The sequence below is a fragment of the Passer domesticus genome, chromosome 8, assembly GCF_036417665.1.
Source record: "Passer domesticus isolate bPasDom1 chromosome 8, bPasDom1.hap1, whole genome shotgun sequence".
Classification (NCBI taxonomy): domain Eukaryota; kingdom Metazoa; phylum Chordata; class Aves; order Passeriformes; family Passeridae; genus Passer; species Passer domesticus.
The window spans coordinates 48,816,953-48,842,436 of record NC_087481.1 but is presented as its reverse complement, the minus strand read 5'-3'; the positions used below and the strand labels follow the sequence as shown (position 1 = coordinate 48,842,436).

The 25,484-nt window shown below is 43.9% G+C and overlaps 2 long non-coding RNA genes across 2 annotated transcripts in view; both read right to left on the bottom strand.

Moving 5' to 3' along the window:
- Positions 1–25,484, bottom strand: part of LOC135306793 (uncharacterized) — a 101,649-nt gene that overhangs the window by 38,609 nt on the left and 37,556 nt on the right. The gene's annotated exons all lie outside the window — the stretch shown is intronic.
- On the bottom strand, positions 4,684–12,958 carry LOC135305885 (uncharacterized). Its single transcript, XR_010366874.1, has 3 exons — positions 12,838–12,958; positions 8,113–8,291; positions 4,684–7,026 (listed from the first exon to the last, which is right to left on the bottom strand). It is a non-coding gene; the product is annotated as an uncharacterized LOC135305885 (long non-coding RNA).

Sequence of the window (25,484 nt, the reverse complement as noted above, 5' to 3'; positions counted from 1 at the left end):
GTTTTTCTCCGGTTACTCACACATCCCTACCCTAAAGCTGACATAAGCTTGGCTCACAGACCTCTCCTGTGGGATCCACTGGCAGCACACACATTACGTCTTACCTAATGAATAATTACCAGGGGACTGGGACACTTCATTCTCCTGATAAGAGCATTCACCTCAGGGAATGAAATAACATTTTGAGGCTGGACACAAATGTATGTAATACAAAGATATAATGGTTTGCCCCACACGACAGTTATTGCAAAGCCCAGACACAACACCATGAAATAGGTAGGAGAAAAAGTGCCCTGTGGGGATAGACTCTGTACATTAACCTGAGAATATACAGCTGAACTTGGTTGCAGAGCTACAGACATTTTTCTTCTTTGTACCTATTTCTTAATGCTTTAACTACAGTATCTTTGTTTTTACTAGTTGAGTGTAAACCAAAGTTCAGGGTGGGGAGCTCTGTTTGCTCAGGCATTGCTGGAGCAGTAAAGGTCACTCAGACTTTCAAACAGAAACTGGAAATCCAGCATGTAGCCAAGGGCTACATCTCAGCCACCAGCCCCAAGAAAATAGGTGTTCTCCTGGGATACTCACTCCAGAGAGCTGTTACACTGCTTCCCCTTCTTCAGCAAAAGTAGATGTGAACATCTGCCCTTGACATAGCCACAGACAGCCTTTACATCAAACGTGGCTGCATCTCCCTAGTCTCATTTTTATTTCAGGCTGGTGAAAAAACACTTGGCTGGTTGCACTGGACTCTACTTACCCACATGCCAGAGCTATGAAATCTCTGTTTGCCCCCACCCAGCCAACCAGCCAGTGCATGTGCATTGGGATGTACTGGGCTCAGCCTGGGGCTGGAGGGGCAGTTTTGTTCCCACTGTTCACTCCCACGTTAGCCTCTCAGACAAAAATGCAGAGAAGAGACTGCCAAGTGTGAGAGGTCAGGGAGGCAGGCGCACACTTGTATAACCGGATTTGCAGTGACACTTCTCACCCACAGGCCAGCACGCTGCTGCTGGTGATGCAGGGTTGGCTTCCCTCCTGCCAAACAAACCCAGATTTGCATTCAGTAACATACTGTACTCTTTGCTTCTAATTTCTTGCATGGCTGACTCCTTTGCCCACTGTGTTACCAAGGAATTTGAGTCCAAAACGTGAAAGAGCTCTCATGCAGGAGGCAGAATGATACTGGGGAAAATAACATAGGGTCTTGTAAATAAAGACTACATGAGAGGAAGCATTCAGAAAGGGTGCTAAATTAATGTTATGGAAAACTTTAAATTTGGATGCAATTTAAATAGGTACATAGAATACAGAAGTGAACACATTTTCCAACCTCTAAAAGGGATAGTCTATAAATAGACTTTTAAATCTATTAAAGGATCTTTTAAGACCCACTAAAACATTCAGCAAATACATAAAATGATATTTATTCCTCAAACTCACCACCAAATGGCTACAGCCTTACCCCAATCTTTTCCTCTTTGAAAGACAATAGAAAACAAACCGGTTTATCTTACTGTACCTGCTGCAAATACCTTTATGGCAAGGTAATTGCTAAGAGCACTGTGTTGAACAATTCATTACTTTGTTACAGGAACATTTGTCATGCCCTTTGGAGATAGCAGAAGAGAATTCTCCCGTGACCTTTGAAAAATGAAATCAGTGACATTACTCAGAAGCCAAATTCAAAGTTTAAAAACAGATTTAAGAAGGGTTTCCCATGCCTCCTGAAAAAGAGACAAACTGCACTTTCACCGGGAGCCTAGCTAGATTATTCCAGTCCTTTTAGACAATTAATGATTTGTGCCTAATGAGCACTTGGAGCAGTGATTCACTGATGAAAGCGCTGCAGGGCTCCCTGTCCTGTGCACAACTCTGTTCTCGTCATCACAGCAGTACAGGACATAACACCGTGGGCTGCCTGCACTGGAGAGAAGATCATGAGCTCGATTGTGTGCTACAAACAAAGGGAGAGCCATTATCAGACGCTGCCTTGCCAGGCTGCATGAAAAACCGCCTCTGCAAATTGCATAATGCCCCTGGATATTCCCAGCAGTGCTGTGGCAGGCCCACGGGGCTGGCGCTTGGACAGGGAGGAAGCCGGATCTCCTCCCTCCCACCTTCCCTCCCAGCATGGGAAAGCTCAGGAGAGCTCTTGTGTAGTCAAAAAAACCCCTCACTTATCTCCTGGGAAAGAGCTGTGCTGCTCTGGGGTGACGTCTGACGCACAGCGTTGTGGTCAGGGATCAGAGGGAAGCTGGCATGGTGGGAGCCTTGGGAAGCACCTAGAGGGGATAACAGGAGAGGTGTCACACCTGTTCTCCTTGAGCGTGTATCACATCTCTGCCCCTCATCCTGTGCTTGTCGTGTTCATGAGACAGTGCATCCCAGTTGTGATCAGTCCCGTGCGTTACAGCAGGAAAGCATCGAAAGGACAGGAGGATGCTGTAAACACAAACCTGTCTGTGCTGCAGAGCCCACTTCACACGGTGTGGAGGAGCTTCAGTTTAACAGCAGAGACGCTGGTGTGATACTTTGATCCTTGCTGTTCGTGGGCCGGGTGAGTACCTGTGCCTGCACCCAGGAGGGACAGGGAGAACCGCAGGGCTGGGCCGGGGGGAAGGGGCTGCTCCATCGCCTGAGCGGTACCGTGAAAATGCAGCATGAGGGTGAATTCTCCAAGGAGCACGAAATTCCCACTGGAACAGCAAATGGTGAGAATCCCAGCCGTTGTTCAGTGGGAAAGATTTCACCATGAGTAAATGTGACCATGATAAGCAGCATTTCATTTCCCTTGCCTGAGAATCCATATGCTTGGAATGCCGCCCCCTCCACCTCCTCCTCCTCTGCCTCCTCCTCCACTCTGCTGGTGGCACCAGGGATTTACAAGGCAGGAGGGAGCATTTCCTAATACTGCTTGGGTGTAACTTTCCAGCATGACTGATTGTGCTATTAACTGTGGCAAGGGGAAGAGCACAAGTGAGCAGAATGGGAGAGCACTTCAAAACCTGGAGATGAGCGATAAGTGATATTAAATAGTTCGATGTATGCAAAATAAATGTTTGAAGTTTGCAAGGCTATTGTTATAGGCATTGCTGGGTTTATCAGAAAAGGGGAAAGTTATAGAGAAAAGTGAAGCGTATGTAGAAAAAAATTACATCTATGTAAATTAGACAGAAAGGATCTGAGACTTAATGGAGTCTGAGTAAAAAAGAGTTTTAAATTAAAGACAGGGTAAGGGAAAGGTGAAAGATTTCACAGTTTGGTTGAAGCTCTCAAACCTCTCTTAAGAAAAAGGATAGGACAGAAGGTAATGGAGATAAGTAGAAACAGAAAAAACAGGTCTCTGTAAATGAAGCCCTAATTAAGTAATGTGCACATGCACACACACACACAAAGCACACAAAATTTTGCTGCTAGTCCTCAACCACTCTTAAAACCATTTTGGTACAAAGGGCAGTGATCTGAAAACAAGAGATGATGAACTGGAATGCTGGAATTCAAATAAGTATGTGGGCAATCTATGTATCTGGGAAACTTTCTAGAAAAAACTAGTTAGTAAAATACTATTATACCAGGTTTAAACAGTATAAATGTCAGAACAGTTCATGCCAGATAAAGATAAAAGTGGCTCAGGTTCTCAGAAGAACTACATAGATTGAATATCAACTAAATGTTTGGCTTTAAAAAGGGAAATCACATAGAAGTGATGAAATTCATTTAAATCAGTAGCTAAAACTAGTAAAACACTTTTAGATGGCATCAGATTGTTTAGAGACACTATACAGCAGACTCCTCATCAAATAAAAAATCCTCAAAGCAGAAAGAAAATGTAAGCCAATATGATTAAACCATGTAGCACTTCTGAGATATAAAAATAATTTCTTTATAAGATAGGGAGTTAAGGAAGATGCAAAGAACACAGTCTGACAAAGTGGATATGAAAGAACAATAAAGGACAAGAAAATAAAAAGCAACTTGCTAAAAGCATAAAATGGAATGATGGGACACTTTCAACCAGAAGCAGGAAGCTGGCAGAGAATTAATGGGGTCTATGGATGAATAGGAGCACATGGGAGAGAGGACATAGTAGAAAATCAAATTAATTTTGTTGTTTAGCTTCTCCCTCTGGACTGCTGAGTTACTCTTTAAGGAGATCAGACTTATAGGGCAATTTCATGGCAGCTTCAACAGGACCGGACTGAGGCTACTGTGACTTGATCAGGATGTCCTGCTCCATTCCTTTAGTGCTGGTCCTTCCCTGGTCCCATGGCTGAGGCACTGAAGGCAGACCCGAGCAAGTCACTGAGGGTAAGGGCCATAGTGCACACAGCCTGGCATTCCAGAGACTCCCCACCTCAGGGTTATGAACTACCAGCTTCCCAGGGAGAAGTCTGATGAGGGTCTTCAAGGATGAAGAGAGTGTGGAGAGCAAAACCATCTGCTGGAATCTCAGCACAGCACACAACATCAATGGACCCTGGACTGGATCTCCTTGCCAGAAAATGGTCAGGCATTGGCGGCACCCCAGAACCGTGCTCCAGCCACAGATGGGTGCAGTGCTGCACACAACAGGCAGCAAATCCCACCCTGCTGAGCACAGAGCCAGCACAACCCATCAGGTGTCCTCGCCACACTGTGTAGGGGTGGCACTCAGCAGGCAAGGAGGATGTGGATGTGACATTTCTGAGCTGGGTGTTCAGAGACCAAGCAGGTGGACATCAGTTGGCCCACTGAGGTGATTCCTGGAGGCTGCTAAGGGCTGGTATCCTTTACAGAGATGACACAAAGCTGTGTTGTACTATCCAAAGAAAAAAGAGATTTTGTACTTTATCCAGACCCAAGAATAGGCTGAAATCAATCACAGAAATACAAATAGATATTGTCACAATATCTGTCATGCTAATACTATCCTGAAATTTGGTTATTTGGAATTTCGTAGCCACGTGGATCTCCCGAACTGAGAAGTAAAGTGGTTGACTTCCAAGGGTCAGCATGCTCTCTCTCAGGGCACTGCAGACTTTTCGGGAAAGTGTGATTGGAAACACTGTCATCTTTCCATCCTAGCCACGCTCCTGAGCCATGCTGGTACAGAGGGCAGGGAAGATCAGTGTTCAGATTCTTCTGAGTGAAGGTAGAAATTTTGCGAATGCTGTGGATGCACTGGGTGCTTTCTTCCTAGCATGTTTCCCTGTAACATTGCATGGTCCAGTCATGCCATATGGTCTAACAAACAAGCTTAAGGCTTAGGGTGTTGTTGCTTTTTTAATCAGACCTTAGGTCACCATCCATTAGGCCTTAGGCACTTTGAAGCTCATGCATGTAATTAAATCCAGTTAAATAAAGGCTAAAATCCATCTTGTTTTTATACTGTATTGAGTGCTGACCTGAAACAAGCTAATGTTGTATTTGCATTTTTCAGTGATCTCCATAGTGGAGAACAAACAGATCCCATTTCTCATGCTGGGATTAATAAGTGACTCCTGGCTCATAAAACCTTTCAGCTTCCATGATGCCAATACATCCAACACTCTGATTTCCAAATATTTTAGCCACTTGCATGGTTGCCATTACTGCAGTGTCTGATCAGTCTCAAATGTGTCAATACCCATCACGCCTCTGTGACTGACAGCTGCTCTTTTGCCAAGAGTACAGATGGACAGCTCTGGGCCAGAGAAGGGAATGTGTATCCCACACCATGGCAGACACCCTCCAGCTCCTTGGAATCCTTGGCTGCTGACACAATCACAACTTTTTTTTCCAATTTCCCCTCTAGCAAAAGACATGGGCCAAATCCCACTGGCATGTAGGAGCATCTTACTGTGGATGTCACAAACCTTCTACTGACTTCAGCAAACTTGGCTCAAACCTAATGGCTTCTGCCAGCCTTCCTGTGTTCCTGGACTTTGCAGGGTAATTGCTAAGGACAGAAATAAATCCTTTGTTTACTCTGGTAACTGGAGAGCTGCTTTAACCTCTGGCTAAAAACAGGTGCATTTTCCTATCAGGTTCATGAGTCACTTGTCCCAGGAAAGAATGGTGAACTTGGAAAGCCCAGTGCTCAAGGAACAACAGGAAAGGATAACTTTTTATTTGAATGGTGGCAAATCTTATAATCTGGTTTTCCTGTGTGGCTTTTTTCTCTTTAAGTCATGTTAAGTCATTGGTTTAACACAGCTCAGTTCTGCTCCTTGCAGATTCCTGGTATTTTGGCATCACATCCAGTTTGGGATGGAAAACACTACTGGTGTTTGACTCCCACAGGAAAGAGCAGGTGTAATGTGTGACTACATAAATGGTGCAAGCAATTAATACCTCTGTAACAGATTTTGTGGTTGGTCCAGCATAATCAGGTCTTTCAGCACAGGAACTTATATCTCTCCTCTTCTTTACAGAGTTGTTTTCACAGAAAACAGTATTGCTTCTCACACATCATCTGGTCAGGAACAGCCAAAGAATTCTTAAAAGGTGATCTTCAAGGTGACTTATTTTTGATGAATTAAAAAAAACCCAAAAACCCAAAACCAAACCTGCAATATCATTCCTCTCCAATTTTAACACCAGAAATTCAAGTCTTACTGCCCTGTTTCCCACAACTGTAGACTTATGATGACATCCTGAGAAGCTGCTCATGGGATATTTCTACACTGAATTGTTAACTCATGTTCTGACTCAAATTAAAATCAGTGGCTCTTGCCATACACAGAAGAGAAACTTCTGACAGGCAGGAGTGTGCTCCTAGTCCAGACCAGATGACCTGGTTGGCTGTAGAGTGCAGAACCTGAGACTGGACCGTACCTCTTTTACCCTGTGACTGCAGACAGCAAAATGCAATGAAAATAATTAAAATTCTGGTGATTCTCCAATGCACCTCTTGTAGCTCTTGTGTGGTAGCCAAGTGGCTGCAAAATAAGCACACAGCCTCTGAGCACCAGAGACTCTGTGACCAGACACACACAGTCAGCACAGCATCATCAAGGTCACAGAAACAGGGGCAGGTCTCTGCTTGAGATGGGACCAGGTTACCTGTGGAGTAAAATCGAAGCATGGTGGGGGAACTGATTTTTGTGCCACATCTCTGATGGTTTTGCTTAAGATGCCTCACTATGTTAAGGGTTTTTGAAATAAAGAGAAGTCACCTGGTCCCTGCATGGCAGGGGTGTTCAAAAGAGTCCTCTCTTCATGTCTGTGTCCTTTGAGGACACAGTTCAGTGCATGAATGGTAAAGAGAAGAATCAATATTCTTGGCACTGTAAATTAAGTAGATAAGTATATCTTTGGTGTAATGGAAGAAAACATCCATAAAACCCTCTCAAGAGAGACATGCAGAAGAGCAGGACCAAAGCATGTCTCCCTTTACAAAAATCAAAGGCTTTCTTTGTTTGATATAATAAGCCACAAATATTTCCAGTTCCTGCCCATCTCCACCCCATTCCTCCCTCTCCCCCTGCCCTTTCCCACTTCAGGTCGCTTGGAATGACACTGATACTACTTACAAAACCAGCAGAAAGTCAAATACTGACATATATTATTGCGGGGCTAATTTTTAACCTCTTCCAGCTGCACGGTCAGCTGGCTCAGTAAGACCTGTTCCTCCAGGCAGCTATCAAGTGACAGCTTTCCACTTCTGTCATGCATGATTGGAGGATCCTGCACCAAGCAGAGTCTCACAGAGCTGCACAATGTGCTCAGCTCCCCATCCTGAGGCTACACTAGGAAAAAAGAAATAGGCCAGAAGACTGCAGAAGCCACATGTGCCCAGAGAGCTGCAGGAATGGATGTCAGATGGGAGGTGAGATGAGTGCAAGCATCTGAGAACAGTGGCATTAATTTGGTGCCACTGTGAATCTTACAGGTCTACAGGAAAGGTGCCAATGCCACAGCCAGTGCTTATTCACCATGACCAAAGGCAGTGTCAACAGGTTCTTGGAGAGCAGAGCACTGGCCAGCCTGCATCCTTGAGGTCTCCAAGGAGCAGAGCACTGGCCAGTGTAACTCCATGGGATCTCTGGGGCCCAGACTCTGAGAAGCAGACAGCAGCACACACTACACTTGCTCCTTGCTGCCAGAGAGGATCTGCAAAGCAGAACCAAACCCCGGTGGGACACTTACCTCAGTTGTTGCTTGGTTCATGCAAGGATCCACAGACTTGCAGTAGCATCACCTGACATCCAAGGCATAGGGACAAGTGTCCTGTGGGGCCCCACAGTGTGGGGTGAGCCCAAACAGAACAGATCCTGTTTCTCTCTCAGTACCCAGCCATATGCTCTAGCTGATCTAGCTTGCTAGCCCTGCAAGCTCAGAAAAAAAGTGATATAAAATAAAATTTATAAAAAGGGAGGAGCAGATATTTTCTAGCATAACAATTTAACAAGCTCATTCAAAGCACTCAAGGAGCACCATTTGAGGAGCTGTTGCAAATGATTGGAAAAGGTGACAAAGACCAGGATTGGGGGAGGAAAAAAGATTTTCTGTCTGGTGATGCGTAGCTGCTAAAATGCACTGCACTATGACAAGAGCCACACACCTCTAGGCTGTGTTCAGGTAACAGCCACTTGAAATTGCAGATATCTGAGTAAGGCAGGCAGTGACTGCCCCCTCCTTGGCTCCCTCCTTCAGCCTTCCCTGCCGTGGTACCCTGTGTCCCCACAGCCACAGGGCTGCTCCAGAGTAATGCTGGCATGGGGAAGAACAGATTAACACCGGATCCAAGTGCCTGTGTGCCATATGGCTGTGGCAGGAGTCTAACAGCAACAAGGAAGAAAGATTTATATCTTGCTGAGAAACATTTTATAAAGCGTGTGAAGGTTGTCAAGCCTCTTCTGGAACTACATTCTGTGGACCTTTCATTTGAAAAGCAAATTTCTCCTTTTCAGTTAAAGAAGAGGTATTACCAGAGATATGACCAGCTCTGAAAAACACCCCTAAGTGAGGAAAGCCCCAAGTGTAAATATTTTTCCCATAGGTGTAGTTTAGAACAGAACAGGGTTTGAAAAGCATGAGAAAAGAAAATCAAAACAACCAGGTTGGTAATGCCTGTGAAGGCAGTGAAATCTCAGCCTCTAGCCCCTGCTTCCAGCAGCCAAGCTCATGCATGAGAGAAACTTTTCCAGTTAGTTAAGTCTAGAAGGGCAGATTTTAACAATTAACCTGCCTAAACAACAGCTCTAGAACTGCTAGAGCAAAGTGTTTGAGAAGTCAAGAGCAAAATTCAGTAAAGTGGATGAAACAGAAGCAGCAATGGAACCATGCTCAAACATAAAAGTGACCATATGTTCTCCTTAAAAAAAATTATTCTGATCTCAGCTGTCCTCAATACCACTAGCAAGGAAGCTGGTTACAGTATTACATGTACCTTTAATAAGAAAAGAAATACAACTACTACTGAAAATACCCACTTCAGCAACAAAGTAATAAAGGTTTCTCAGTTCTTCTCCACATTCCTGAACCCTGGGGGATTAGCCCACTTCTAGGGCAGTCAGCATAAGATGCCCTGCATGAACAAACACAATTATTTCTAGTTGTCAGCTTTGGGGCTAGTGAACTCTTGGCCAGCTCAGCCAGTTTTGAGTCCATCTACCCCAGACACCACAAACCAGGTATGAGAACCCACTCTTTGTTAAGCCATCACCATCTCTCCTAATGGCAGGGAAAGGGGACAGGTCAAAAGCAGGATGAAAGATGTCTCTGCCTTACCAACACTGCAGACTGAAAGTACCAGAGAATAGGAAGGTGATATTTTCACAGCAGAGAGAAGGACGTCAATAATACAGAAAAATTCACCCTGCAGCTCTAGTGGCACCAGGGCTATAACATGCATTTCTGGGCCAGCTAATAATAGCAGAATATTGATAAACAGAAGGCTGGGACGAGGCTGGACAGTGAGTGGGGAATGTGATGACGACAAAGGAAAAACTGATGTGGGAGGAAGCAGGAATTTATTAATATGAGAAAATTAGGAGCAGGTAGTTAACTCCTCTATCAGCTGTCCACTTGCAAGTGAAGGACATACGTGGGCAGACCAGCCAAGATGACAGCCTGGCTCCAGGAGATTTGAGGAGTTCACTGCCACAGAGATCAAGTGTGGGACCATGGTTTGATGGGAGGAAACGGGTTCTGTTTCTACTAGAGCTCCGTTTAACTCAAAGCAGCTTGAAACAGCACAGCCCCACACACCCCTCAGTCCACTACTGGACTGCAGTGCAGACCAGCTGGATGTCCTGCATGATGCCCAGGGCCAGGCTTTTACACAAGTGCTGATTTAACAGGATTCTCCACCTTTTGCAGAATCCGGGCCTTCAGAGGTTCCCCAGGGTGAGGCCATGGCAAAAACAGAGAGAAAAATCCAGTAATAGGGAATCTCACCTCCAGCCAGAAGTATCACAGTTTCTCTGCATGCCCGCTAAGTGCTCTTTCTGGGATGTAAATTACTAGTAAATAAAGCCTTTATTTGTTTTTTCCCTATATTTTCAAGCATTTGGTAGCTATGAAGAGGGATAGGCTAATCTAGTTTCTGTAAGGAATTAGTGAAATCTTGTATTTCTTGTTTATGTGTCAGGCTCTGAGGAGCCAGTGCTGAGCCCAGGCTGTGCACAGGCATCACGGCCTCAAGCAGGTTGTGACTTAACCATTGGAGTGGAGGGAGGGTTGGAAAAAAAATCCCTTGTGGATTCCCAAAATGGCCACTGGCTGATCTGATCCTGAGGTGACTAATAACAATTTGGACTTATTTGAATCTCTGTGGCTTTACTGGAAAGTTAACTCCCCTGCTACCAGCATAAAGAGGCTCCTTCCCCTTGCTGGGTTCCAGGGAAGTACAGAAGCAGCTTAAAATAACAATTTACTTCAATGCTGTAAATGTCACAGCAAGGGTCATGGGAGGGGGAAGTAGGGAATTTTATTTATCTGTGCTGAAATGTCCTAACTAGACTGTTTTCAGATCTGGCAGCTCAAACCAGCCCCACAATGCATAGGGCCAAGACGAGAGAACAGAAACAGTGAAATGGAGAAATTTAAGCCAGTCTCTGTCAAAGCACAATGCAAGCTGGGCCTTAGTGCAGCTTGCTCTTGCTCAGCTTTGCTAATTACCCTTCTTGGGCCAGCCAGCTGTTTTCTTGGCTTTAAAATATTATTTCCCTGGTGTCTGGTCAAAACCTATTATGCTTGTTCTCCGGGCTTCACAGAAGGCATTATCAGCCTTCAAAACCTCCTGCATTCCTCCTTCATGCTCCTGTTCCTGCACCACCTCATCTTCCGCCACCCAGAGGCCTCAATTAGAGGATAATCCCAGGGCACTCATTCAGTGCCATCAAGAAGCTGGTGTCACCTCCCCACACCACTTCCTCAGCACTCATTCCTGTGATGCCCATTTTGCTGGAAGGGAAGAGCAGGAAAACAAATGTGACCTGTGCTTCTGCAGGACCTGCTGCAGCTACTTGCAGCAGCTCTTTCTGCCAAATCAGTAAAAGGAACTGGCAGAAAGGAGCCTGTTATTCCAGTTGTGCCAGACACCTGATGACAGGAGCAATTGTTCCCAAATGCAAATACGAATGTTACAAAACAAGCAACAGTCAGTTGTCCTTAAAAGAAGTTTGCAACCAGAAAATTGCATTTTTTCCTTTCATAGTAACAAGTTTGAAAACGGAAATAAATTTGTCAGCTGAATCATCTGAAGGTGCTTAGTCTGCAGATTTCTCAAAACAATACTGGGATATTTTTAAAAGTTGGAGAAGAGGACTACAACCAAGCTGTTTCCTTCTACCCCTCTTCTAAGCACCCTTACTTATGTATGGAAAGGCATGGAAAACATAACAGAGGAATTCAGTAAGCTCAGAAATGTTACACTTTTTCTATCAAGTTCTTAGTTTTCCAATAGGAATATTTTCAAGTGGGATAAAGAAAAAATTCCTTACTTATTTTGCTTAAGAAACAAATGAATGAAGAAGCCACCCACAAGTCATAACATAAGTCATCCAAATAATGGTTTCAAAGTGAGCATTTAATGTAAACCTAATGTCTAATTCTGTTAAATTGCTCCTGAGAAAAGCTCTGAGCCACAAACAACTCAATTATAACACTTTCAGACCTGAAGTTCTCAGGATTCATACTGTTTTCAGACTTTTGCATTTTCCCCCTTCCTCATTTCCTACTTTGCTACAGCAAGAATTTCAGGGAAGTGTTTACATGCAAATAGAAATCTGCTCTCAGAGCTGACTGTAGTTTTCAAGTACACAGTAATGAGTAGGGAGAGAAGAAAGATCTGTATTGATTTTTTAGTAGCTTTGTCCTGAATCACAGAGAGCAGATGGGTAATTTCAAGGAGAATGATTTTTATGTCTGATTGAGAAACACACAGAACAAATGAGATCAAAAACCAAGTCTCCTGCATAGCAAGTCCCTCCTATGACAGTCCTCAAAATGGAGCATGAAAAGCACCCCTGCCCTTGCAGACCCCTCACAGATGGGAGACTTCAGAGCACTGCAATAACGCTTCTTAGCTATATGCACAAAATTCATAGACCTGTCCTTTCTTTCATGGACAATCAAGGCTGGATGAACAGTGAAAAGCAAAGCTCTTTTTCACTCTATTAATATAAATGTAGCCAATTCTTTTTTTCTTGTGCAGAGACTCTGTGTTCCTGAACTCAGTGTGCAAATAAGACAGTGCAATGTTATTCTGACTTGTTCTTTACATATTTCCAAGTGGCTATAACAGGGAATAAACATTTCTATGAGTACGTCTTGCTCTACTCTCCAGTATTTCCTTCAATCCCTTTGCCATGACTTACTTAAACAATTATTTCTACACTTACACAATCCTGATGCTAACTGACTCACCTGTACCAATTACACCATTGTAAAGGGATTATCTCCATTTAATCCTTGTTGTCCTATAGATACAAATTAGAGCAGCATTTCAAATGCACATAAGCCAACTCAACCTTTGTATTTAACTTACAGTTTTCTTGCTTGTTGTTCTGTGGCCTCTCTTGCCTTAATGAATATAATTCTACTGTTTGGAATGCCAAAACTCAAACACTCATCTGCACCAATAGAATTCACCTGTTGTTATCCTGTGCCTCCCCACATTACCTTCTCCACCTGTGTCTGCTCTTTTACCAGCCACCCAGACTGCACCACCCTTTTATGTGCAAATACCTCTGAGCAGCTCAGACACAGAGCCACAAGTGGGTTTGTACATATCCACTCAGAATAATCAGAGGCTCCATGAGCTGCTGCTCTGCTGGACACCTATTCCAACCAGGGCATGGAGAGGAAATAATTAGTCCACAACTGCAAGGCCTCTTTTGATTATTAATATTTCTTTTCAATTTGCATATTTGAGAAAAATAAAGACAATGACCACAGCCTCTCTTCTGAAGCTGTTCCTCTTTAATGTGTTACATGTCATACATTAGACTGCAAACTCTTTGCTCTGTCAGTGTCTCTGTTCCCAGTTTGACATGATGAAGTTCCAATCTTGATTTCAGCCTTAGTGACATGATAGTAAATAAGAAATAAACTATAATACATTTTCCTCAATTACTGAACATATCTGAAACAAACAGGCTGCACAACAAGCACCCCTTGTGATTATGTGAAACTGATGGACCTAATACCTCAAGATTGCTCTAATCCCCTCCAAGGCAACATCTGTGCTCCACCCACCAACTCCACTTTCGGAAAATAAAGGGCAGTCAGTGAAAATGAAAGGGTTAATTTCTCTCTGTCTCTGGCTAACCTTTCCAGGCTATTCAGTTTCCTCTCAGACTCCAGCCCATCGGAGGCATGCGAGGTGAAGGATAGAATTACACACTGGGCATGTTTCCTGTACTTAGTGGGTGGATAGAGCACAACTTCCGCACTAATAATGTCAAGGTAATTAGGACATCCTGCAAAACCTGTAACAGGGAAGAAATAACCATTGTTTATTGTCATTTCTATCGCTGAGGTGGTGGGCTCCCCTCACAACTCTTCTTGCCTTTTGTTTTGAGCCCATCTCTACCTCAGCAGATACTCAACTGGGCCAAATACAAGAACCCCAGCATTCACAATATGGACTGGGGCTAAAATCCGATTTCTTTTTCCAGTACCATCATTTCTCCCAGCTCTGTCTAAGGGCCTGAAGCAGTCACTGAAACTGGCACCTCTGTCCCTCATAAAGTCACCGGGCCACTGGGCTGCAGAAACACAACTCTGGCTCAGTGGTGAATTTATTTATGCAGTGTGCCAACTCCAACAAGATGGGTCAAGAGCACATCTTGCACACTCCCTTCTTCCACAAAGCAGACTCTAGTCTGATGGTCAGGACAGCTCTTGGGCAGATGAGTCAGGGTTCTAGAAAGGCATATCTCCTCTTGAGAAGAGCCCAGCAGGCAGCAGTTTCTTACTGGGGTCCTGTCTCCTGGATTCTGCTGAAAGAAATGCTTTTTGCTAGACTCTTGAAAGAAATGGCACCAACACTGACCTTCAAGTGTTGCAAAGCCCAGCAGGCCCCACATCGGCCAGAGGATGGGGTAAATTTAAATTATTCTTAGTTTCCTACTGACTCCCTTAAAAAAGCTCCTTTATTCAATGTGGGATTTTGGTAGATACTCTTTAGAGGAGTGGAGATTTTCCTTTGCCCTTTGGGAAGGCAGATTTTGGAGAGAAGTAACAAAGTTTCCTTGAGGCCATTGAATGTAACTGGGAAAAAAGCAAGGAATTTTGGGTAACTGAAACTTTTTTTACATCTGTGTTTCACAAGAATTTTAGAATCAGACTACTGACCCTGTGGCTTTGCTATGAACTGCCTCTCCTCTCACTAAAAATATGCCAAGGATGAGATGGCTGATTACTGGAAGCCAGTTGGTTGTGCAGCCCAGGCTCCCTGTTAGGGCTCCACAGTGACCAAGGGGATTGGATGGGAAATGAGACAACTGTGAGACAATGCACAAGCCTTTGCCTCTGAAAAAGAAGGATCCTTTGCTTGACTTTTCTGGCTGCATTCATCACAGGCTGTGCTGTACACAGATGCCAGCACAGCCCGTCCCATACCACAGGAAGTGTCTACATGGTCGGCTGCAGACAGTCATATGGTACCTCTGCCTTGCCAGAGGCCTGGGGGCTGCTGGGCTCCTGAGGCCATTCAGATGCATCAGCAGGGACCATCTCAGGTTCACTTAAGCCTGGGCAGGGAACGTGACTGTGCAGATGCACCCTGGCCTGGTGCTGCTGGGCATTAATCTGTGTGTACACTGCCCAGCTAAACTGACCTTCTGTCCATACTGGAATACAGATAATGATCTGTTAAATTATTGCTCTTTCCTTTCATAAGGTTTCCTGGCTGCTGGGTGCTGATGTTTGTAAGCACTTTAAGGAAAGCAACATTGATTTTTCCTCAGGTGGAGAATTTCAGGATGCCACGTGTCTCTTGTTTGCTTCACCAAACCTATTTCCAAGAGTCGTGGTTTTGCACACATTGCAAGCACAGCCTGCATCAATATCCTGGGGGGAATTGTGATTCTAATTAATGACAGAGTTCTTCTAAAGGTGTCTCTATTAAGCTTGTACATAAGGGCACTCTGCTAGGAAATGTCCCTTCCCTCTCACATGGCATAAGCTGTTGCCATCTGCAAAAAATATTGACAATAATGCTGAGCCTAAATTATTAAGTACAGTGCTGCTGGGCTTGTGGGGACAGCTACATGTCGTATATCCTCTCTGAGGGGCCTTGTACGTAATGAAATTCTGCACTTGCTTTTCAGAACTGCCACATTTTCAGATTGTACTTGTGATTGTCAAAAAATTCAGCCTGTAAAAGAAAGCTGTGTATTTCAGATGTGAGACAAAGAAAAAGGTTCCTGGGTTCTCAAATAATTAAAGATAACTCTGGAAGAGTCTGGAAAAGTGATACTGTGAAAAAAGTAATAGAATAAGACTACACAAAATTGCTAGCAATCAGAAGATAATGATTGTCTTTAATAATGCTTTTCATCCTACAAAATAACCCTGGTGTCTAAAAGTTGGTCTTCACTCAGAACTTACTAACATAATTATAATGCTAAAAATACCAGTATAGTTCTGTTTGGACATGCTTATTTCAAAATAAGAAAATTCACATAGGGTGGAAATACACGTGTAACATGAAGTATAATTATTCTGGTAAAATTCCCTTCCCTCATTAATAAAAACTTCACAGCTTGTCTGGCTCATTATATGCGCTGATCTTAGAAGGAATCTCCGACCTGCAGATAAAAGAAAGAGCACATCCACCCAAAAGGGCAGATCCCACATCCGGTGAGCTTCCCTCAGATGAGAACCAAGAAGCTAAGACTTACAGAAAAATCCACCTTTCCACAGAAGTCTGGAAGGAGGAGTTTGGTGGCCAAAGTGACTAAGTGGCAGCAATGCCTTTGGTCTAGCTCACTGTTTCCTCTCTGCTGCTACAACGTGGGAACAAAGCTGTGGGATAACTGGGGGTGGGAGAGCTGCAATGGTTGGTCTACGCAGTGCCTTTTCCTCAGAGACTGAGAATTTCATCTACACAGCAGCCTGTGCCTCTCAGACTCCTGGAGGAGTGCAGGCCAGCAGAGGTTAACAACTGACCCTAACCCTTCTGCCTGGGAGTGAGCTGAACTGCAGCAGAGGCAGCAGAAATCCCTGCTGACAACTCCAGAAGGATCACCTAGAGATAGACTTTAGCTGTACCCAAACTTTGAACAATGTCCCCGCTGCTAGCAAGTCTTGCCAGGCCACTGAAAAGTGAGTGTTTCATGGGGCTCCAGGATTTTCCATCCATCCACTGGACCTGGGGATCATCTGTGAGCAGACCATGACCATTCCCTGCCTCAGCGCTTTGCTCAACTCAGCCTGCCATGACACAACCTTCATGGCTTTCAACCACTTCCTTCACAATGCTGCCTCATGGATATCCCCATGAGGAATGCCATTTCCTTACTAAGCTTTCCATGCTATTTCTAGTCATGCCCAATTAGCTATTCTCCTGTCTGACGTACTCAGCCTTTGAAGACACAGTGCTCCTAAGAGAGGCAGGTGCCAGAAAGCACACTTATGAGTCCAGCATTAAGACACTTAATTGCTGCAGGACTTCAAATTCCAAGCAACTATTAACAGCAATAAAAGAAATGCTATCTTTTGCCCTAGAAACTCTACATTACTTGTTTGTTAGAGAGGGCTTTTGAAAAAGGGCAGAGCTTTCATGACCTGGATACAGACCAGAGTCACTTCTGCTCATTTAGTGCCTTCAGTTCCTCCTCCAGCCAAGAGAGAAGCAGCTGCCCAAGACTCAGATGTTCTTCAGATATTGATTTAATCTGTGCTTAGAGGTGTGTCTTCCCATGGGAACCTGGGGAGGACAGATAAAGAGAAGAGCTTCTGGTGGTGGTAGTTTGGATCAACCCTGCTATCTGCTCACAGCTGCTGGAAGAGAGCAGGACAGGATGCAGCAAGTGAAAGAAACCTACAAAATAATGCTGGTCATAGGCCCTTTGAACAAAATGTTGTGAATTACCATTGGGACCCCTTCAGGAGAGAAATAAGTCACAGAGAGCCTCAAAGCAGGCTACAGACATCCCTCAATGTCAGACAGGAAACAAAAGCCCTTCATTGTGCAGTGCCATGCAACCAACACATCTCCATCTGGGGACAAGCATCACGTCAAGAAAAGATGTCCAGAAGGGATGACTGGTGACAAGGGAAAAAAAACCTGAGATGCCTTTCAAGGACGTTCTTTAGAGGTCCTCTCCCATTTTACATTGTTTTTATAGGGCCATGAATGGATCATGTTGCTTTATATGATGCTGTCTGATGAAGGAGACCTTCTCAAGCACTCAGAACCTTCTCAGGGCCTCATTGAGTGGCTGAAACAATCATAGATAACCTGTGCAGGAGCTCAACCCAGATGCACTGGGACTTTAATCAGACACTGGAAGGTCACAAAAAACATGTATAATCTTCTAGCACCCTCAGAGCAGAGGTGAAGTCTTTAGTCTTCACAGTCAGTGCAGCTTTGTATAACTTCGAGTTGACGAGAAAACCTTAAAAGTACTCTTCTCATAAATGCAACCACAGAAGAGATATTTCCCATTTCAGTTCTTAGTTTGCAAAAGTACAGAGCTCAGGCTTTGCTTATGAGACAGCCTGGATATCAGGAATGAGGTAAGTTTACTAATTCCCCTAAATCATGACTCCCAGCTATTCAAAGAAAGCAGCAGGGTCACTAAAGATAATTTATTCACACTACCTTTCTCATGCAGAAGAAAAGCAGAGCCATTCCCCACCAGGTGAGACTCTAAAGACATCCTGTGCAGACTTGCTGACAGACCCCCACCCTACCCTCACAGACACCTTGAATGATCCTGCACTTCATCAGTGCCTTGTCCCAAATCTTGGGCTTGGAGGATACAACAAGTAGCAGAGGTTGCCTTTCAGCCCTGGATGGGATACTCATGAAGTCATGTCTGCACTGGAAAACAGTGTCGACTGTGTTTTTTTCACCCTCAAACAATCCTTTGACTTGATCCTAAGCCAGCCCCATTCCTGCCGGGACACAAGTGTGTCCCAGCGCCATCTAGCCAATGTGCTTTAGAAACACACAGCAGCACCTGGACAGCAAACCCCAGTGCAGAAATTATCCCTAAAAACACAAACCCCTCACTGCCTCAACACCCACAGCTGCTCTGGGCCCAACCCACACCTTGGCTCGCTAAGTTTGCTGAAGACTACTTGAATTAAGTTGAACACAATGTTCGGCACCATTCAGAGACTGAGTTTCCATGCCTTTGCTACCAAAGGCAAAAAGATAGGAAGGGAACTGTTGTGGCTTCAATGATTTTTTTTTCAGGTTTTGTATTTCCTTTGAATGAAAAGCAAGAAGTGAAACCTTAGGGTGAGAGTGCAGTGTAAATCCCCAGACAGATCAAATCAGATGAGAGCTGGAGTCTCTGTTTGGCTCCATATTGTAGCCTGACCTGCCTCAAAGTGGGACCTTCCTGAGAGGGAAGAATTTGCAATGAACTCTAAGCAGAAAGAACTTGAAGGTAGGATGGTTGTAACAGAGGTGGAAGGAGAACCAGCACTAACACAAGTTAGCAGCTTTCGTTACAGATTTGTTTCCATCATCGGTTTAAGCCACTCTGAGTCTGCTTCTTCCCTGCCATAGACTGACATCAAGTCTCTTGTGTGGGTACTGGTCATCACAGGGTTAATTGCAGTGCCAAGCTGGCCTGCTGATCCAGTTGACAATCAAAATCCTGAAAAGGAAAAGTCTTGGGACAGGCAGAAGCTAATCTTTCTCCCCATTCCAAGTGCGAACACCAAGAATGGAGCTGGCAGGAAGATGTACCCAGATGTTAAGGGGAGGGCAGGACTGCTGCTTTTGGCTACAGTGCAAACCTAAAGCATAAATCCACCCTCCAAGCACTATAGAAAATCCATTTTAATTTGGAACAGCTTGCTAAAGTACATGCTCATCATCCCCACTGAGCATGCTCACCTCCAAGCTGAACTTTCATGTGAAACTGAAGATGACGTAGAGGAAACCAGAAACTGAACTGCAGTAGCAACATAATAGCACCACCTGCAAGGTGACATGTTTAATTGCTGACCTTTTTTATTGACAGTTCATTCTGCATCTGCCAGACATAATAATAGATAGTAGATATTTGCTTCATCAGCTGCAAACCAACCTGCTTTGCATGTACTGAGGGTCCTTAACATTGATATGATACAAATAAAAATAAATTCCAAGGTAGAGTGGCTTACTTATATTAACCGAGCCAATAATATTTCAGGATCAATTACATACATAATTATACATTAAAATATGAGAATCAGTACACTGCATAATTCCTTCTGGCCTCATGTGGGTACAGGCCATTAAATTTTAGTGGGGGAAGCTCTGTGACAGCAGATTTTTCCTTCTTAGCAAACATTATGCTGGATATCCATGCATGCAGTTCCATCCATCCATCCATCCATCCATGCAGTTCTGTAAGGCTGGGCTGATGTGAAGCATTGAACATCCCACCAATGAGTTTCTGAGATTATGATTTGTGAATGTTTAATTTAAGAGTATGTGGGAGTGGCAGCCCTATTCCACTCACCTGAGCAATGTCAAATCATTTCAAGAGTATTCTGCACTTCTGAAAAAATATCAGCCTCAAGGTGCTCCACCTTGGTTCACTGGCCATGGAAGACTGTAGCCTAAATCTGCACATTGAAATGAGACATCCCTCCCCAATGAACACTCCTTCTTTAGCAGGGAAAACTGCAAGGGAAACAACACAAACCATAAAGAAATACTGTAAACATCAATTTCGAGACTTGAGCTTGATGCCCTCTACCTGTTGGGTTGCCTGTGCATCAGCATAAGCACCAGTTGAACATAGGATGCTCTTTTAGCAAATATCTCAACCCTGAGGGGATGGTCTCTCCCAGCAGAGATTTAGGAGCCATTCAGACATTTTCCCCCAGTTCCCTAACGCAGATGCCAGGCAGTGCAAAGGGCACAGGCGGTTCCTGGCAGTGTGGAAACAGCTCTCAACTGCCAAGTCATGGGAGAGTGACTTGAAATGTCCAGATTTGCTTGTCCCTGGGGCCACAATTTCCTCACTGCAGCATGTGGACCAGACTGATTTTTCCAAACCTCTCTCCAGACAGACAAGGTAACAGTTCAACTTTCACCCGTTTGTCTGACTCAGCCCATCTAGAAGATTCATTGGACTGGCATAAAGCAGAAGTATATAATTTACATGGGTTATAACCCATCATACATTTAAGAATTTGGCCTTTGGATTTGTAAATGTACCTTATTTTAATTTGTAAGGATTTTAGTCCAAACTGGAATCTGTGCTTTCACAAACACTGGAAAAGCAAAAGGCTAAAATCTTCAGTCCAGGCCCACCTCCAGGTCAGAACCTGGTGAGGAAACCCCTGACAGGACCCAGTGTTTCTATCTTTTTTCAGATCTTAGTGCTGACAAAAACCTTCCACAATATTACGTGAACTTTGATACAACTGCTCAGTGGGCACAAAGGTGACAGTGAATTTGCAGATCTTTGTTCACTCTTGCATCACCTGTGCCTGCATTAACCATGACAGAGTTGGACTCTTCTGTGGATTTTCAAGCAGAAAACAAGAATATATAGCTGAGGAATGTGCATTAAAAAAACCCCAAACAAACTCACAAAAAGAAACAAACCCAGAAGTTACTGAGCTCAGCACCAGGATGAACTTCTCTAAAAAAATGTTTCAAGTCTGAACAGCAGCAGTTAATTTCTGTGTTGTAAACCAGGGGAAAGGGAACACAAATGGGGTTGATTCTGAGAGCGACCAAAGTTCATGCCATTGGAGGAGAAGGAGATGTGCTGTATCCCTGATTCTGCCGTGAATATTGAGTCAATCTGGTCTGCAGCACCATGAGAACCTGGAAATCTCTCCTGGTCACCCATTTAGTTATCAGGCTGCCCAAATCAACACTTCAGGTTGCAAAATGGCAAATGAAGGAATAATTTGGTATCACACCATAAACTAGGCAGGAATTTATACAGGAAGTACTTACTTACATGCTGGCTATATTGGAGCAAGTCTGTTAGAGCCAGTTGTTCAGAAGTTACTAAGATCACTGAGCGGATGCAGAGAGGGGCTGATATTTGGGTAGATTCTCTCTATTTATCAAAGAGATGCACAGAAGAGCTGGCCTGGCAGCAGCCTCTACTATATAATAACATCACAGTGACAGGAAATGCATGCTGTTTTCCGGCATTGAATTTCTAATTCTGGCATCTTGCTTCCCTCAAACAATTTTTGTCCTGTATGTAGCTGCACTAAAGCATTATTATCTTTTGAAAGCCTGGTTTGCAGCTTTTTGTGCTATAGTCAGGAAGGTTTTTTTGGCTTTGTAAAGAGTAGCACGTTATTACTTCATCAATGGGAAATATCAAGAAATTTCTTTTGAGGCAGAGGAGTTCTGGAGGGAGAGAGGGAAGAAATATGTCTGTAGCTTGTTATGGGCTTGACGGACATACCCTGCTGCTTTCGTCAGTAGCTGAACAGCCCTTATATAATATTTTTGGGCAATGGCCAGCTCAGCCCCACAGAACTATTTTGATCAATGTTTTTGGAAAGCAGGAAGTGAATTGAATATATCTGATATCTGTGGGTAATGGAACAAAACCCAAAGATTATACAGTCAAAGCTGCAGGTCACATAAACCGCTTCTAAACACAATCCCTAAAAAAAGGGATTTTATCAGCAACTCTTACCTGATTATGTGAGGCAAAAGTACAACTGAGTGCTGTGAAGACCAAGAATCCCAAAAGTACCCAGGACACTCCTATACAGGGAGATTATATTATGCATTAGCCAGTCCCCCAGTGATGCTGGTGGAGTCCCATCTGTATCTAGCAGAAAGGTGCAGTTTGAGGAGCAGGAAGGGAATAACTTGTGTTATATAAAGAAATTCCTCTTAGAACAGCAGCATAGTCATAAGCAGCTTTGTAACTCTCATGCGGAAAACAAAACAGAAGTAACCACACACCTGGTCAGCACAGTTACACCAGTACCATGTTCCTCTGACACCTACAAAAGGACAGCAGGTTGGGTAAGACGAGCACCAGTGATCTGGCATGACAAATAAAGCATTTGGAAATTACTGGATAGCAGGAATCCTGAGCTGGCCACCAGGGACAAAAGTATCCCTGCATTACATAATACCTGTAACATTATTATGGTGTACATATTTACCTGAGGGTAAAAGGGAATTAATTCTATTGTGAAGTATTTTTCCTGCTTCGAAATGACCACTGTTCCCATAAATGCTGAGAAGCCTCTGGAGATGTCCCTGTTGATGCCCTACTCTATTAAAGCTGCTCTGGTGCAGTAATTGACTGTCACTGTGATTACTCCCCTTGCTTGTCCATTCAGGCAAACTAAGCACATGGCACAATAATTTTGGGTTTGCTGAGCAGATGACTGGTTTGAATAGCCTGAAGTCAATCTCAGAACTACAGCATCAATATCAAATTATATTATTCCAATGATTCCAGTATACACCTGAAGTAACCAGCTGCTTTCTTGGATAGTCCCCTTCAACTGCACCTTCAACCCACTCCAGTGCACTTGTGATTGCTCCAGCTCTCATTCTGAAGGTTCAGTGGGACACATGTGTGAAGGCTGCAGCATTATCAGAGACTCCTGAGGGCCCAAAAGTACCAGCTGACATCAGGAAGGTGAAAGGAAGTGGTGAAAAGTCATTATTCCTGGTGGCATTAAACCGTGAGATTGCATCATGTGACGAGAATAGCCTCATAAAGCCCTCTGTGCCTGCCTGGGGATTTTTCATTTTAATTTTTAATTACAAGCTGTGGCCAGATTTAGTTTCAACCTATGACATTCCTTTGTCATATTTGTTCCCATCTATATTCTTGGTTCATCCTAAATTAGCCCATGGCCCAATCTAGACTGTAACAGTCAAGGACTCAATTACAACTTGTGTTGCAATCAGGTCTGGGAACAAATTATTTCCGTTTTGTGGTGTTGATGGGAACTGTGCCCATGAAAACTTGAACCCAGAGAAAGCCAGATGGTCACATCAACTCCCTTAATGGGGGAGAGGAGCAGTGCTGGCAGAGCTGCTTTTGCACTGTTGTGGTGGCCTATTATGAGAGCAAATTTCTTTCTTTGTCCTTTAACCCAATCTCACATACCCTTTTTTGGTGGGTGGCACATCTGGCTCTCAAACTTATTGTTTCTCTGACTGACAGTTGGCAGAGGTTGGTGGGTGATTTTCATGACAAAAGGGCTTTTGTTTGCCATTCCTTTCCAGTGAGTAGATGAGAAGCAAAGACACAGAAATATTCAATGAATACAGCACAGCTTTCCAGGGATATTTTCTTTTTGAGCCTTTCCTGTAATAAAAATAGCTCCTCCACTGAAGTCTACAAATTTCTGGAGAATTTTTATGTCTATCTATATATGTAGATATATATACACTATTGGTGTTACTCCTCCAGAATAAACATAGATATTTTAGCCAATCTGCTGGGAAGATTTTTCAGTTTGAGCAGCTTCCCCAAGAGAATCTCAAAAATGAACTGAACAGATTGAACTCAAGTTTCAACCTCAGATTCCCTTAACCAGTCTAAGAAAATTCATCTCAGGTTTGAATCCTGTAAATGTGAACCAACTTCCTCATACTGCTCTGAAATAAGGAATGACTGCCTGCATTATATAAGATTATTTCAGTCTTGCTCAGAAATCTGCTTGCCCAAGGTCACAAGAATATTCTGGCAGAGGCAAGAGTAAGAATCTTGATATCTTGTCTCGCAATCTGCCCCTTAGGCAACTAAAACCAAACAAGTACCCTTGGGAAGGAGATATGCAAGCACCATGCCAAATTGGGAAGAGGAGGGGAAAAGAATTTGACATTGTGACAGGACAAATATTCTCTTCCTCATGGGAACACATATCTCTAAGGCCCCTTCCAGTGGATGCTGGAGCTCAAAGAAAAAAGCTGATCTTTGTTCTTGTACCTCAGAAGCACTGGGAACCCATAGACAAGCAATAAAACCAGAGCACCAACTTTTCCCATCCCTTTCCTGACATCCCAGGAGAGTTCATATCCAACACCAATCATACCACTCACTCCAGGTAGTTTTCAAATACGTATCAGTAAATATTTAAGGTGTGTTTTCCTTTTTAGCAAATGCTTTTCTGTATGGCTTAAAGAAATGCCCATGAATGAAAGAATAAGGGAGGAAATGAAGAGTCAGAGAAGTGTGTGATTTTTTTCCTGTACCTCACTTCCCAAATATTTTGAAGTCCTGAACTGTGAAACCATTCTTCAACACATTAAAACACATTAAATCAAAGCTCAGGTCCCTACTTTAGGTGCCCAGAGGTGCCCCTTTGGATGTCTCAGCTCACCAACGTGGCAGCTGGCACCCATCACCCCAGGTTCTCCCACCATCTCTGGCTGGTGGCATTGCACTGCCCCCTGTGCCACTTCCTTTCACTGCTCTCCCCTGGCTGCTGCTAAAGAGCAGGCAGCCTTCATGAGAAAGGCCAGACAAACAGAAGAGGGGCTTCTCAGCTTTGACACCCTGGGAAGCACACTGTCCCCACAGCACACTCACCTCTGCACATCTGTCCCCACCCAGCCATCCACCAGTCCATGAATCCCACTATGGCAGCAGGTTACTGCCATGGCAGTTTGCAGTATATACATTTTTCTACCTCCCTCTGAGAAAACCTCCACAAAATGACCACATAGCACCTGGCTGCTGAGAGAAAGAGCAGGTAGTAAACTTTCATTATGCCATGCTCACTCAGAAGCACCCTTTGACAGAGAACTGATGGCCTCTGGTTTTCTAAGTCTGAATTTGGAAGGGGCTAAGTGTATGCAGTGGGAGGAAACAAATGGCTAAATGTGGAAAAGGCAAGATCTCTAAGACACCATGCTGTCAGGGAGGTAATCAGGAGTG